Source organism: Cricetulus griseus, assembly GCF_003668045.3.
Source record: "Cricetulus griseus strain 17A/GY chromosome 1 unlocalized genomic scaffold, alternate assembly CriGri-PICRH-1.0 chr1_1, whole genome shotgun sequence".
NCBI lineage: Eukaryota > Metazoa > Chordata > Mammalia > Rodentia > Cricetidae > Cricetulus > Cricetulus griseus.
The window spans coordinates 170,445,937-170,459,609 of NW_023276807.1; the positions used below are offsets into that span (position 1 = coordinate 170,445,937).

Here is a 13,673-nt window from a genome sequence, read left to right on the forward strand (position 1 = left end):
CTGAGTTCAGATGGTATGTCTGTACATGGAGCTGACCAGGAAAAACAAAGAGGTTTTATTTTTAGAATGCAAAATCCTCCAATATATTTCATGCTAAGACCACAGTTTGAGGGAGAGTGAGCAGTTTTACAGCTTCAGGTTCTAGAGCTGGTACAGGAGTTTAGTATTTCCCTCTCTGCCTTTACAGAAGGTAGAGGTGACTGTCAAACCTGGGAGAGGGCTCTCAAGTCTAAGTCAACAATCAAAAGTACTGGCATTCCTAAAAATTTGAACGCAGGTTGTCCTGAAATCTTCTGTGCTTGGTGTCTGATAGTTCAGATTTTGAAGTAGAAGGAATATGGTTGAGTACCTCAGGCTAGAAAGACATGCATGGTTTCCACAGATTATTCAAGCAGAACTTTCGGAGCTGTCCCAAAGCTGCTGCTGTATACCCCTTGGGTTTAGGCACTTCAAGCCCATATGAAAAGAACAGTGAATGGTTATGAAATTCATTTTCGAGTGACAGAGTGTAGTGCTGGAACAAGGAGGGTGGGCTCAGATCTGGGTTTAAACCCAGTGCTACCACATGCAAGCTGTGACCTATGGGTGACTTCATCTCTCTGAGTCTAACAAAAGGGAGATACTAATCGTGGCTGGTTCAGTTGCTGACATGGCATGAATCCACAGGGATGTCATAAGCATAGGACCAAGTGGAGTTCAGTACTGATAAACAAAGTTGAGTGAGTTCCAGGTGCTTGGGAAATCTATACGCAGCTGAATTTGAGGAATAAATTCAGGGAGCATGCGTGGGGTAGAAAGGGGGCCACCTTGAGAGTCAGAAGTTGCTTTTGCCATGGGAAGAGCCTGCCAAGCCCCTTAGGCTGGCCTCTAGAGTTCTGGGACAGAATGACAACACTGTCTACTGTGTAGTACTGCAAGTCTGATCGTGTGGTAAACGTTCAAGCGGGGAACACACACACCCATTAGCTACTGAGTGCCAATGCACTTTCCTTTCTCTAATAAGGTCACAGCACTTTGATTCCTTCTGCTACAGACTCTCTGAGGGCGTACTCCAAGGCCTTTGAGTGACACCAATCACAATTATAATTTGGTATCACTTTTTATCAGTGTCTGACATCTACCAAATGTTATGAGAGCACAGCTGTCTCTATTAAACTGCTACCTGGCTTGGAAAGGAAACTGTGGAGGGAAGGGACCAGAGGGAGGCTGAGAAACAAGCACTCAACAGACAGACTGAAACACTGCTGTGATCAGTGCAGTAGTGGTTAGAGCTGAATCCTCTGTAAGGGCTGCTGGGAGAAGAAACCTTCTATAGTTCGTAAAGGGACTTCCATAAAGTGATTCCCTTCTTAAATCTGTCCATTCCAATCCTTTTCAAAACCTAACAAATCAAGCAAAAAGGTGGTTGATTCCATTTCCCCATGTACAATAAATAATACCTATGAATAACAAGGTGATATTTTCTACTTTGCAAACTATCTCGATGGGCTCAAGTTTAAGGAATTTATGTGTCCATGTTCTTAGGCACCAGCTGTGCATACAGTGCTCTGAGCCCAGGCTACTCCATCTGGGATTTCCCATCTTCTCAATGCTCAGGGAAGAGAAAGCCCTAACAGCAGAAGCAACAGTGGTCAGAGCGGGTGCTGGCAAAAGAGCTGTTCTCAGTGAGAAATCACCTCCTTTGCTCTGTCAAGTTGAAGCTTGGCAGTTGGTAGGAGTTTTGCTACAGCTGAAATGATCAACCTTTAAACACGCCTACTCTCCATTTACCACTGACACACAGTTCCAATCTAGAGAGTGACACCAGTCAAATTCTGTTCCTTTGGGAAGATGAGGCAAGCTTGTGACATGAAGGAAAACTTCATGTACTCTTATACTTGTATCAGCCTCCAGTCCAGCCCAGCTTGTGTGTGTGTGTGTGTGTGTGTGTGTGTGTGTGTGTGTGTGTGTGTGTGTGCGTGGGCCAGAGGTTAACAGTTGGTGTGTTTGCTGATCAATCTCCACTTTATTGCTTTTTGAGACAGTGTCTTTCACTGACCTTGGAGTTTAACAATCTGCCTTGAATGGCTGGCTGGTAAGCCCAAGGAACTTTCCTGTCTGTGCCTTTCCAGTACTGGAACCATAGGAGGATAATACTGAACCTGGCTTTCACATGGGCTCTGGGGAGTGAGCTCAGGTTATCAGTCTCCTCAGCTCTTGGCTTACTCTGTGTGTTTTGAGACAGGCTTTTTCTGTATAGACCTGAATGTCCTGGAACTTCCTTTGTAGACAAGGCTGGATTCAAATCCACATAGATTTCTTGTGCCTCCCAAGTGCTGGGATTAAAGGTGTGTACCACCAATGTCCAGCTCATCTTATTCTTTATCTGGCCATCTTCCAGGTCTTACTGATCTTTTCTCATCCAAATTATAACAGAAAACATAGAAGATTGCACTTCTATTGTTATTTGGAAGGAGGCAGTATGCCAGTTTTGGAGTTGACTGGGTAAAATGTTTGCTTTGCAAGCACAAAGACCCGAGTTTGATCCACATAGCCCATTTGGAAAAAGAGGTGGAGATGGTGGAACCTCTGGGTCTCTCTGGTCAGCAAGCCTAATCAACGAATGAGTTCCAGGCCAAACAATGAAGAGAGTCAATCTCTAAAGAAGGTAGATAGTGAGGTTATCCTGTAACCTTTACTTGCAACCCCCCCTATGTGCACCCCCAATGAATGCATATCACACAAAAACATGATTGTCTGAGAATGAACACTGTCTCTGAATCAGACAAATGACAGTTCTCCCAATCTACCCAAGTCTATTGTCCATAATATATGATATATATTCTTTAATGGAGAAAAGAGATTTCCTTCCAAAGTGAACTTCTTTAAGAAATTTTTTTCAAAAGTGCGTACGTGTGTGTATGTGTGTATATGTAAGAATATGAATGTGTATATATTTAACATTGTTTCTTTTTTTACTTTAAAAGAAGCCTTCCCAGTGTCCAAGAGTATATGGGTTCAGGATTGGCTGGGTTAGAAGTCTGGCTTTTAGCCCATTTTCTAGCTTGGTACCTTTGAGCTTCCTTTGTAAATGGGGCAGTAATAACATTACTCAAAGGGACGCCAGAGACTGAATGAGACAATCCAGCCAAGTACATCCAATCATGCTAATAGTACTAAGAGCAGTTATTGTTCCCGGGCCTGCTGGGAACAGTGACTTACTGGAGAGAACCAGTGCTCCTCACTCTGCTGGTGGTAGCCTCACCCCACACCTATAACCCGTGGCAATTTCTTGCTATGAAAAGGAAGCTGGGGTACCATCCGGTATCTGAGCTCATTCCCAGGATGCAGGACCTAAGCAGGATCCAGTTCCTCCTCAAAGCACACCCAAGTCTTTCCAAGTATTTTCGTAGGCTCCTGTCTCAGTTATATGCTTAGTGAAACTACCTCCCTTTCCTGAGACCCAGCCACGGGATGGTACAGGAGGCAGGCATGAAGAAGGACTTGCCCTGAGATGCAAGGTGTGCATCGCTTTTGAGCACAGTTCACATGCCCTCTAAGGAGGGGAAGGGTGTTTAGCTTTGTCTGGCCCTACAATTCTGAGATTCTGCTTTGTGACCAGCCCTTTTCATGGGACATCACTGTCCTCTTCTATGGCAGTATTCCTTAGCACTCTGGCCCTTGCCCCCAGGCAGAGCCAGTTATTCGAAATGAGAATAGAAAAGATCTAAATCAAGGGAGGCTGTGGAAGTGAGGGTAAACCTTCTTCTTCCACATGCCTGCAACTAAGGTCACTATAGACCAAAGGCAACAAGTGCTGTGATGTTGAGTCACATGCTCATGATACCTAGCCACACAATCTCTCCAAATACTCACCAATTCAGGTCTGTCTAACAACTAATAATGATAGGTTAAAGTCTAATTTAGAGTGTTTAGTATTTATTAATGAATTTAAATTATTGCATGCTGTATATGATCCCTATCTGAACTTCCTGAATAGGGGCCCTATTAACATTCTACAGCTGAAAACCCTAAGCTAAGAGAAGAACCAATAGGACTTGAAGTCACATTTTGGACCTGTCATCCAGCTGATTTTTCTCAACTGTATCCAAGTAGTTTTAAAAATGTACATACGAACGTATGTGTGCGTGCGTGTGTGTGTGTGTGTGTGTGTGTGTGTGTGTGTGTGTGTGTGTGTGTATCTGTATGTAGATACAAAGTAAAAATGCTTCTCCAGGAAACATATAGGGGTCTAAATAATCATAGGACTGACTCAGGCAGGGCAGAAGGTCCAAAAGTGTTTCTTTGGCCTTCATGTTACAGCTAATTACCTCAACGCTCCACCTGACTTAGTGTGTGTAGACGGGCTTAATGGTCCTCTATTGAGCACTTCCATTATTTTTCAGGTGCCCAAGGTAATCTTTTCATTGAACACTCACCAATGCTGATGACTAAGGGATTTTCTTCAGCCCATTCCTAATAAGGGGACCTGAGTTAATCATTGTGTAGCTTTGACAGGGAGCCCGGCAGGGGCTTAAACCACTTCTCTTGCTTCATTAGGGGAAAAAGCAACCCAGGTGCAGACCATGAGGACCTCAGGGTTTGATACTATTAAATCAATGCACAGACAAAAAAAAAAGTGGATTAGGTTTTTTTTTTTTTTTCTCTTTCTCTTTTTTTTGCAAACAGAAATCCGGTGGGCAAAACTCAAAGATGGAAGAAAAAAGAAACCTGAATGCAGATGACTGCATTAGTTAGTGCCTAGGTTTTCCTTTCTCCCCACAGTCTCTTAAAACAAATCAAGGGAGTGATTTTATTCTCTGTGTGAATGGACTCCACCCCTGCCTGATGGGCTTCGTAAGAACTGCCTGCCGCCTTCTCTGCCTTTGCTTTGAAACTGCTGAGCATCCCACCACCTCAAAGGGCTAGCGACAGTGAGCTCAAGGGCTGGCTGGGGGATCTGATACCTTCTTGCTTTTCTCACTTCTAAACAGACAATCTTAGAAATGTGAATTAAGTCAAGGCAGATCAGTGAGATGGTGACTTGATATCATGGTGATTTCACCCTAAAATAATCTTATCTCTTATATTAGTTTAGTTTTTCATTCATCATTTTCTTCACACATAGAATACAGGGTCTTTACAAACTTTTATTACATTGATAGATTGATATGAGAGAGAGAGAGAGAGAGAGAGAGAGAGAGAGAGAGAGAGAGAGAGAGAGAGCGCACATGATGCCATGGTGCCTGCATAGTCAGAGGACAACATTCTGAGTCAGTGCTCTCTTTCCACCATGTAAGTTCCAGGGAGAAACCCAGGTCCTTGGGCTTGCCTGCAGTTCCTTTATTCCCTGAGCCATCTCACTGGCCCTAGAAAGTAGAGTCTATAGAGAAACAAAACCTTTTCTCTTTCCTAACCACTAAGCATGCAGTGTTGACTGGAGAAAAAAACTGCTGGAAGGAATGAATTTGTTAACATACTCAACACAAGTCAGAGGTTTCTAGAAGTTTCTAGAAGTGTGTTTTTGACCTGCAGCATTCTGAGAGGACAGTTAAGAAAAAAAGTACAAGGAGGATCTCTGAGTTCTAAAGGAACTGGTATTTATCACACATATGAGAAGGGTTAGGTTCATTGTTCACATAAAAGTAGGGGTCAGGAGGCTGATGACTTGGCTGCCATCTGGTTCTGTCACCTGCCAGGGTGGTCTGGGCAATTAACCTCTTTAGGCATCAATTTCCTCCCTGGTAAAGGAAGAGATAATGGCAATATTAACAGTATGACCTCACCTCCCACATATGTGTATGAGCATGTGTCCTATAGTTTATTAATTAAAATATATATATATATATATATATATATATATATATATATATATATATACTGTGTTCATTTATAGGTGTACATGCAGGTGCAGGAGCAGCTGTGCATTGTGTGTGTGAGTGTGTTGTCAGGATGGAAAGAAGACAACTTTCAGTGTTGGCTCTCAGGCACATTCAAAACTTTGGAGACAAGGTCTGTCATTGTCCTAGAACTCATCATGTAGGCCAGGCTAGATGACCTGTGAGCTTGCAGGAATCCACCTGACTCTGCCATCCCACTATGTTGGGGTTTACAGGTACAAGACATCATGCCATGCTTCTTACACAGGTTCTTGGGATTTGAACTCAGATCTCCATATTTTATAGCTCAAGCTGTCTCCCCAACCTAGGAAAGGGATCTTTTACGTGCCTGACACATACAGGACACTGTTCCAAGCATTTTACATGTACCAATCTCCTTAGTTTATATTAAACGTTAGTGGAGTTAATGGAAATGGAGTGAGGGCAACAACCAGCTATGTGTGCTAGTGGGTGGGGCATTACATTATCCCATGCTTGGATATGGTTGCTTCCAACTCCTCCCCTCTTTCCACTGGCACTCCCCAGGTTGAGGGGTAGTCTTTCCCTCTGAAACTCCTCCTCAGGTATAACCTCATAGAGAGGTCACCACAGATCATGAGACTAAACAGATCTTTGCATTGGATCATACACCTGAGGTCTAGTTCACACTGTTCTACTTGTTTTCAAGGATTCCTATCATTAGTCCTGTTGCCCCCTCTCCATGCTCACTGCTCCTCCATTGGGAATTGGCGTCTATGCCTCCATTCACCATGACTCCAGGTTGGCCAGTACCAGCATTGACCAATAGCATGTGAAAGAGATGGCACAGTGTCCATTCTGATTGGAGTCTTGATCAATGCTGGAGGCTTCTGTGTTTTTACTCTTGAAAGCCAGCTGCCATTTAAACGGGACCATCTAAGGCTACCACACTGTGGAGAAATTACAATCACATGGAAGAGCCTGATAGGATGGGATCCCTCACTAGGGGAAAGGAAGTTGCATGAAGAAAGAAACCACACAAGTGGACATCCAGTAACATGTCAGCTTAGCTACCTGCTAGGTGCAGCCAACAGTACAGCTCCAGTGACAGAGCCAAACAGCTTCCTGTCCCAGCTTGCCTGAGATTCCAAACCCATGAAACTGTAAGCAAAATTATTCATCCTTTTCATTTTCATTTTAGACAGGGTCTAATGTAGCCCAGGGTGGACTCACATTGACTATGCAGTTAAGAATAATCTTGAGCTCTCAGTCTTCCCACCTCTACTTCCCAATTGCTGGAATCATCACCGTTTCTGGATGCAATGTTTGAGCCAATGGTGCTGGCATGGGTTGCTATGTAACAACAGATAACTAATCCATTGAGTAAGGTACTACCTTTCCTTGTATTTCTTCAGCATTATCCACTGCATATATTCCCCAGAAGTACACTGTGGGGGAAGTTGATGATGCACTATGACAGAATTTTTGAATGGTATATGGCCTTTGATACCTCAAAGCCCACCCCTCGTGACATACTTCCTCAAGTAATGCCATACATCCTAAGCCTACCCAAACTCTGTTCATGACTGGAGACTGTGTATCCAAATACTCAAGACTATGTAGAGACATCTCATTCAAATGACCAGAGGTATCTAGGGGCATGTGTGCATGGAACACTGACTAGAGCACTTTATATCTAATTAGTTCAATTAATCACAGATTGGGATAACAAAGCTCAGAAAGGGCAAACGATTCCCAAGAGTTCCAATAATAAGGGGTGTGGTTGGACCACCAAGGACCCTCATTATGGGTCTGTGGTCTTGGGGAGTTATTTAACCTTCTGTGGTTTCTATGATCTTATCTGCAATTGCAGAACATGAGGATGAACAGGGTCCCTTTCTGGGAGTCAAGTGAACCCTAGCAGTCGGGCATCACACGCAGTGCTAGCAGAGCACCTGGCATGCAGTAAGCACTCAAAAATGTCTTTCTACATTACTATCATGGTTTAACTTACTCATGGCTAGCTGTGAGGGAGTTGGCTATACCAAATAGGTTTCCATGGGCCAATCTGGTTCACGGGCCAAATTCAAACTATTGCCTGATTTTCAATGTTCTATAAGTTGAGATGGCTTTCATATTTTTAAGCAGTTGAAAGGAAGAATGATATATTCTGAGAGATAAAAACTGTTGAAATAGACATTCCAACATCCAGAAATAAAAAAAAAACTTTATTTACACGTGTGTGTTCATTTATCTACACATTTTCTGTTGCTGCTTTTGTGCTCAAAGGACAGAGCTGAGGGGTCTGTGGCTCAGAGACCATGCGGCTCCCAAAGTCAGAAAAACTTACTATGTTCCAATTTATAGAAGGAATTTTCTCATTTGTGGATTAGGACCAACTTAAGGGCAAGATAGTTCAGTGTGTGAAAGGAATTAGAAAACACCAATTTCCAATCCTATGCTGACCATTAACTACTTGGTAGGCTTTGGCTAGCTGCCTAGCTTGTTGGCTTCATTTCCTTATCTATTATAATGAGGATCGGGTTAATTGTTTTTCCTTAGATTCCCTTCAGATTTTAAAAATGTGACTCTCAGAGGGCATATGACTCAGGTTCTAGGAAGAATGTGGGACAGGAAGCATTCCTTACACCTTGAAAGGATTATAAATACTCTAGTGGTAAATAAAAATGCTATTAATAGTTTAGTATTCATTCAAGTTCTGAAAATAAGTATCTAGGAAAAACTATAGTATCAGGGGAAGAAAGAAAACATTCAAGATAGATAAAGAACATCTATCTACACAGGGAGCAGACAATGAAGCATGACCAGCAGGGAGACTTGGCAAAGGCATGAAGGGATTAGAGACAGGCTGCCTATGTCAGACCCTTTCTCTGTGCCAGGCAGAGTTTTAGGTGTCTCTTAGAAGCTACCACACTGACTCTCCTAGCAACCCTCCAGCTGCAAGCTGTCCATTGACTTCTTCGGGCTCTTGTGGGAATTGCTCAAGGGATATCATAAAGGGGCATGGTAAAGTATCATTACACACTAGCTGTTCTCCCACCCCAGTGCTATTCAGGTCCCACCCTGCTTAGCTTTCAAGACCAGGCAAGGGCAGTGCCTTCAGGGTGGCATGAGTGTAGAGCCATGCTGGCTGATGTCCTGATGCTGCTGGAATTACCAGCTCAAAGGAACAAGTTTCCCATGAATGGGCAGGGAGCCCAACTACCAGTTTTTCAAGACTTTCTACTTTTGCCCAAATTCTTCCCTCACTTCCAGTTCTCATGCTTTCATTTTAGGGCACAAGTGGAATGGAATGACATATAACTAAATACAACCTCTGTGATATGAACTTCCCTGGTCAGCCAGGGGGAAGCTAGGACCCTGAGATGCAGAATAATGGACCAGAAAAGGGTTATGGGGATAACTCTTTGGGATTTGAGGCAGTTTAGATTCATGAGCAGGGGGTCTGGAGTTGGATATATGTGGCCAAGTTCTAGTTCAACCACTCATGAGACAGGTCTGAAGACTGCCATTTTGATAAAACTAACAGGCCATCAAGCCTCAGGGATCCGCCTACCTCTTCCTTGTCCAATACTGGAGATACATATCACTTTACCCAGCTTTTTCATGGAAGCTGGGGATCTAAATTCAGGTCCTCATGCTTAATCAACAGTCACTTTGCACACTGAACTATTTCCCTAGTTCCTTGAGTCGGCTCTAATGGACCTCTCTCATAAAAATGCTAGGGAGTGGCAGGCCAGAGATGTATTTTTTTTTTTAAGTTGAGAAATTGATTGCTTCTTTATGGTTTCATCAAAATTTTTATTAAATTTATTTATGTATATATGTATTTATGTATATATGCATGTACACATTTGTGCCATGGTAGGTGTGTGTGGGTCAGAGGACAACTTGGGGTAGTCAATTCTTTTCTTTCTCTGTATGCGTTCTTAGGTCTGAGCTCAGGTTCTCAGGGTTGGCGGTCAGAGTTATCTGACTGGCTTCACTATTTTACTTTTTTCTTTTAGTTTTTCGAGACAGGGTTTCTCTGTGTAGTTTTGGAGCCTATCCTGGCACTCACTCTGGAGACCAGGCTGACCTCAAACTCATAGAAATCTGCCTGCCTCTGCCTCCTGAGTGCTGGGATTAAAGGCGTGCGCCACCAACACCCGGCACTATTCTACTTTTTGAGGTATGCTTTTACATTAATTTTATGATGAATTGTTAAAGAAAAAAACAAAGCAAGTGTAGAACTGTTAACATGCCAGTGGAGAAGGGCATTTATGGGAAATTTGTCTCCTTTTGCAAAGTAACTTTCTTGGTGCCTCTCTTCAATGGAGTCGTGGCTTGGATGGAGCGTGTGCCCTCGACAAAGGCAAAAGCAACACTTGGCCACCCCCCAGCCCTAGTCTGGATGCTCTAAGTGTGTCTTGGGAAGAGGAATGTGTACTGAGTGCCAACCGAGGGACTGACTGCTTGGGTGAAACAGAATGTGCGAGTGGGCGGGATGTACTGGGACTGTGTGTGCGGGTGAGCAGTTGAGCAAGCCTCAGTGGCTCCTGCCTGGGGCCAAGTGACAATTACAGTGAAAACCCCTTCCAATGCTTCCTGAGGACTGGAGAAAAACACCACCCTTGAAGTGTATGTGGAATCATAGACAGCAGGATGGATTCCCAGAGCTGTGCCACCGGAGGGGATGAAATGTCTTTATTGCTTGCCAAAGATCAAGGGCATACTGGGCCAATTGTGAAGTGCTCTAGTCCCCGTGAGCACTGAATCAAGTGTGGCATAAAGGGGTGCAGATATGAGTTTTTTAAGATGAAAAGGGCTTTGCAGTAGAGGAGGTGATCCCTGCCTAGCAGCACGAAACCTAACAGCTCAACAGTATACCACAAAAGAGGTAAAACAGTGCATTTGGTCATGTGTATTTTACCACAAATAAGACACGAAAAAAACCCTCACAATGATACATGGATTCACACACTCACAAGGCCCGTTTTCTCACTTTGTTTCCGGGAAGGCCTATGCATGGGTGCTGTTTTCCCAGATGTGAGAACTGTGACACTGACATTTTCTCACTAGTAGTTCATGGCTCAAAAAATGATCAATTGCTTTTAGAACTGGTGCTTGAGAAAACAAATTGAAACATACATACATACATACACACACATATATACATACATACATACATACATACATACATACATACATACACACACACATACATATGAAAGCTTCCTGAATGGCCTACAAATGGAGAATATGTTTTTAAAAAAACCTCAGATAACAGAAAACAGAATATTGGCCACATTTAAACTTTTATTCCTGTTCTCTCACATGTCTTTGGGAAAAGCAATTAGTTTCTGTCTTGTCATGAACTTAATACTGGATACACACTCATGCAGAAAATATGGATGGATTTACCCATGCATATTATTTGGGTACCTAGTTTGCACTCTTCATTATTGAGACCTGTCTCCTGATTTTGGTTATGTGAAGGCTGGGCTCCAGGAAGCTAAGGTGCTCCATGGAACACACAGCCAGGACGGAAAAGAGGTGTGTTGGAGCTTCTTTGGTTTAGCAGCCAAGGATCCTCCACTATAATACACTTCCGTGTAGACTGCTTCTCTGAGCTCCAGTTTCCTTATCTGTGAGTGATGGTTATCTTTGTAGCCACTGTTACGTTTTCCACAAGATAATTTTTTATAGCATGCAGGTAAAAATTAAATGATGACTATGGTAAGCCAAAAGCATTATATTTTTTATGCCCCCCCAACAAGATTTCATAAATACATGTGTAACTATAGTGGATATTCTGAAATGCCCCTCCAGGACTACTGCAGATCTCTAGAAGGTCAGGGGAAGGTAGGAGAGTCCCCTGACTTCTTCCCAAGCATCTCACACAAGAATACCGAAGCCTGGTTGCAGGGCTGTCAGTGAATACTTGGTTTCTGTGCATGTTCACAAGCATTAGCTATGATTTAACTACTGTGATGACTAGTTTTATGCCTACTTGACACAGCTAAAGTCATCTGAGAGGAGGGAGTATCAGTTAAGAAAATGCCTCCATAAGACTGGGTTGCAGGCAAGCCTGTAAGGCTTTTTCTTAATAGCTATTGATGGGGAGGGCTCAGCCCATTGTGGGTGGTGCTATCCCTGGGCTGCTATCCTGGGTTCTATAAGAAAGCAGGCTGGGCAAGTCAGTAAGCAGCACCTCCATGACTTCTACATAATATCCTGCCTCTAGGTTCCTGCCTACATGAGTTCCTGTCCTGACTTCCTTCAATGATGGACTAAAGTGCAGAAGTGTGAGCCAAATAAACCTCTCCCTCCTCATGGTGTTTTGGTCATGGTGTTTTGTCACAGCCATAGAAGCCAGAACTAAGTCAACTGCTATAGTGAGAGTGAGAGTAACAATGCTCCCACAGACCATGACAACACACCACCCTGAGCCCCTGCCTTTCTTTAAGCAAAGCGCTGTAGCACTGCTGGGGATCTGGGCAGGAGGTGGGCAACCATCTCTACTAAAGCAGAAGCATCCCATTCCACACCCTGCTCAGGAGCTGTAGCCTTATTTGCAGAATAATTCTGTCTTCTATGCTTGGGGTGCTGTGTTCAGAGAATACATCTAGGGAGAATATGTTCTCAAACCTCCCCACCCCAGGGGGTTCTGAACAGATGTCTGAGACAAAGTGACCCATTTTTTTTCCTTCTAGTTTCCCTCACTTCTGTTCTAATCCTCCCTTCTCAGACAGGAATTTGACAAGACTCAAGGACTTCTTTAGACCCACCCTGTCTCCATGTTGCTAAGTCTGAAGGATGTGAACATCCTTGTATACCTTGTCTATCCTAATTGAGGCTGAGCAAAATGGCACCACTGAGCTTGGTGAACATCACACAGACAGATGAGGAAAGTAGGCTCAGGGAGCTTAAGGGGGACTTCCTTAGAAGACACACAGCTAGTCACAACAGGAGCTGACCTACATGGCTTGCTCTCCTAAAGGTCACACTGTACTGTTTCCCACTTTGCTATTTCGCTGACACACGTGAATCTTAGAAACTCGGGGCTGTGTCCAGCTTCAGCAAAACCATGACACTGAGTGGGCAACAGCTCTGCTGATACCACTGAATAATAACTGTCAGGTCCAAAGTGGGCCCCCCAAATGGCAGTGCTAGTGATGATGTCCTAAACAAAGGGGTCTGATGGGGAAACAGAAGGATTGTTCTTGGGCAAACAAGCCTACATTCAGCATTCATCAGAAATCTTATAAGGCAGATTTCTGTACTCTAGGAACTTACTTAATGAGCCCCTAAAAGCCAACTGCCTCCTGCAAGGGCATCACATTCCCAGTTCAGCTCAAAGACCCAACCCTGCTGATTGTCATATAAAACCCACCTGCTTTTTTGCCATTTAGCCCCAACCCTGTCGTGAGAGATAGGCTTGGCAGTTTAATCCCCAAACTTTCTACCCACGGAACACTCTAGTTCAGTGGTTGCATTGAGCTCTTGCTTACAGTCACTTCTGAAATGAAAGGGTTGCCATTGCCCTTGGTGTTTCACTGTTTCACTTCTCTTTAGGCTTCCTACACTTGAACTTGAAATATAGTGTGTGTGTGTTCATGGCATGTGCCAGAGATCGATCTCACGTGCTGTTCCTTGGAAGTTGACTTTCTTGTTTTGAGCCGTCTTACTGGGATTTGGAGTTCACTGGTTAGGCTAGGCTGGCTGGTCAATGAACCTCAGAGAAGTCTGCCTCTCCAGAGCTGAGAAGCACAAGGCACCACCCCTGACTTTTCCATGGGTGCTGGAGATTGAAATGTGGTCCTCACATGTGTG

The 13,673-nt window shown here is 43.7% G+C and overlaps 1 protein-coding gene across 1 annotated transcript in view; it reads right to left on the reverse strand.

The window, feature by feature from the left end:
* Positions 1–13,673, reverse strand: part of Cadps (calcium dependent secretion activator) — a 451,625-nt gene that overhangs the window by 46,670 nt on the left and 391,282 nt on the right.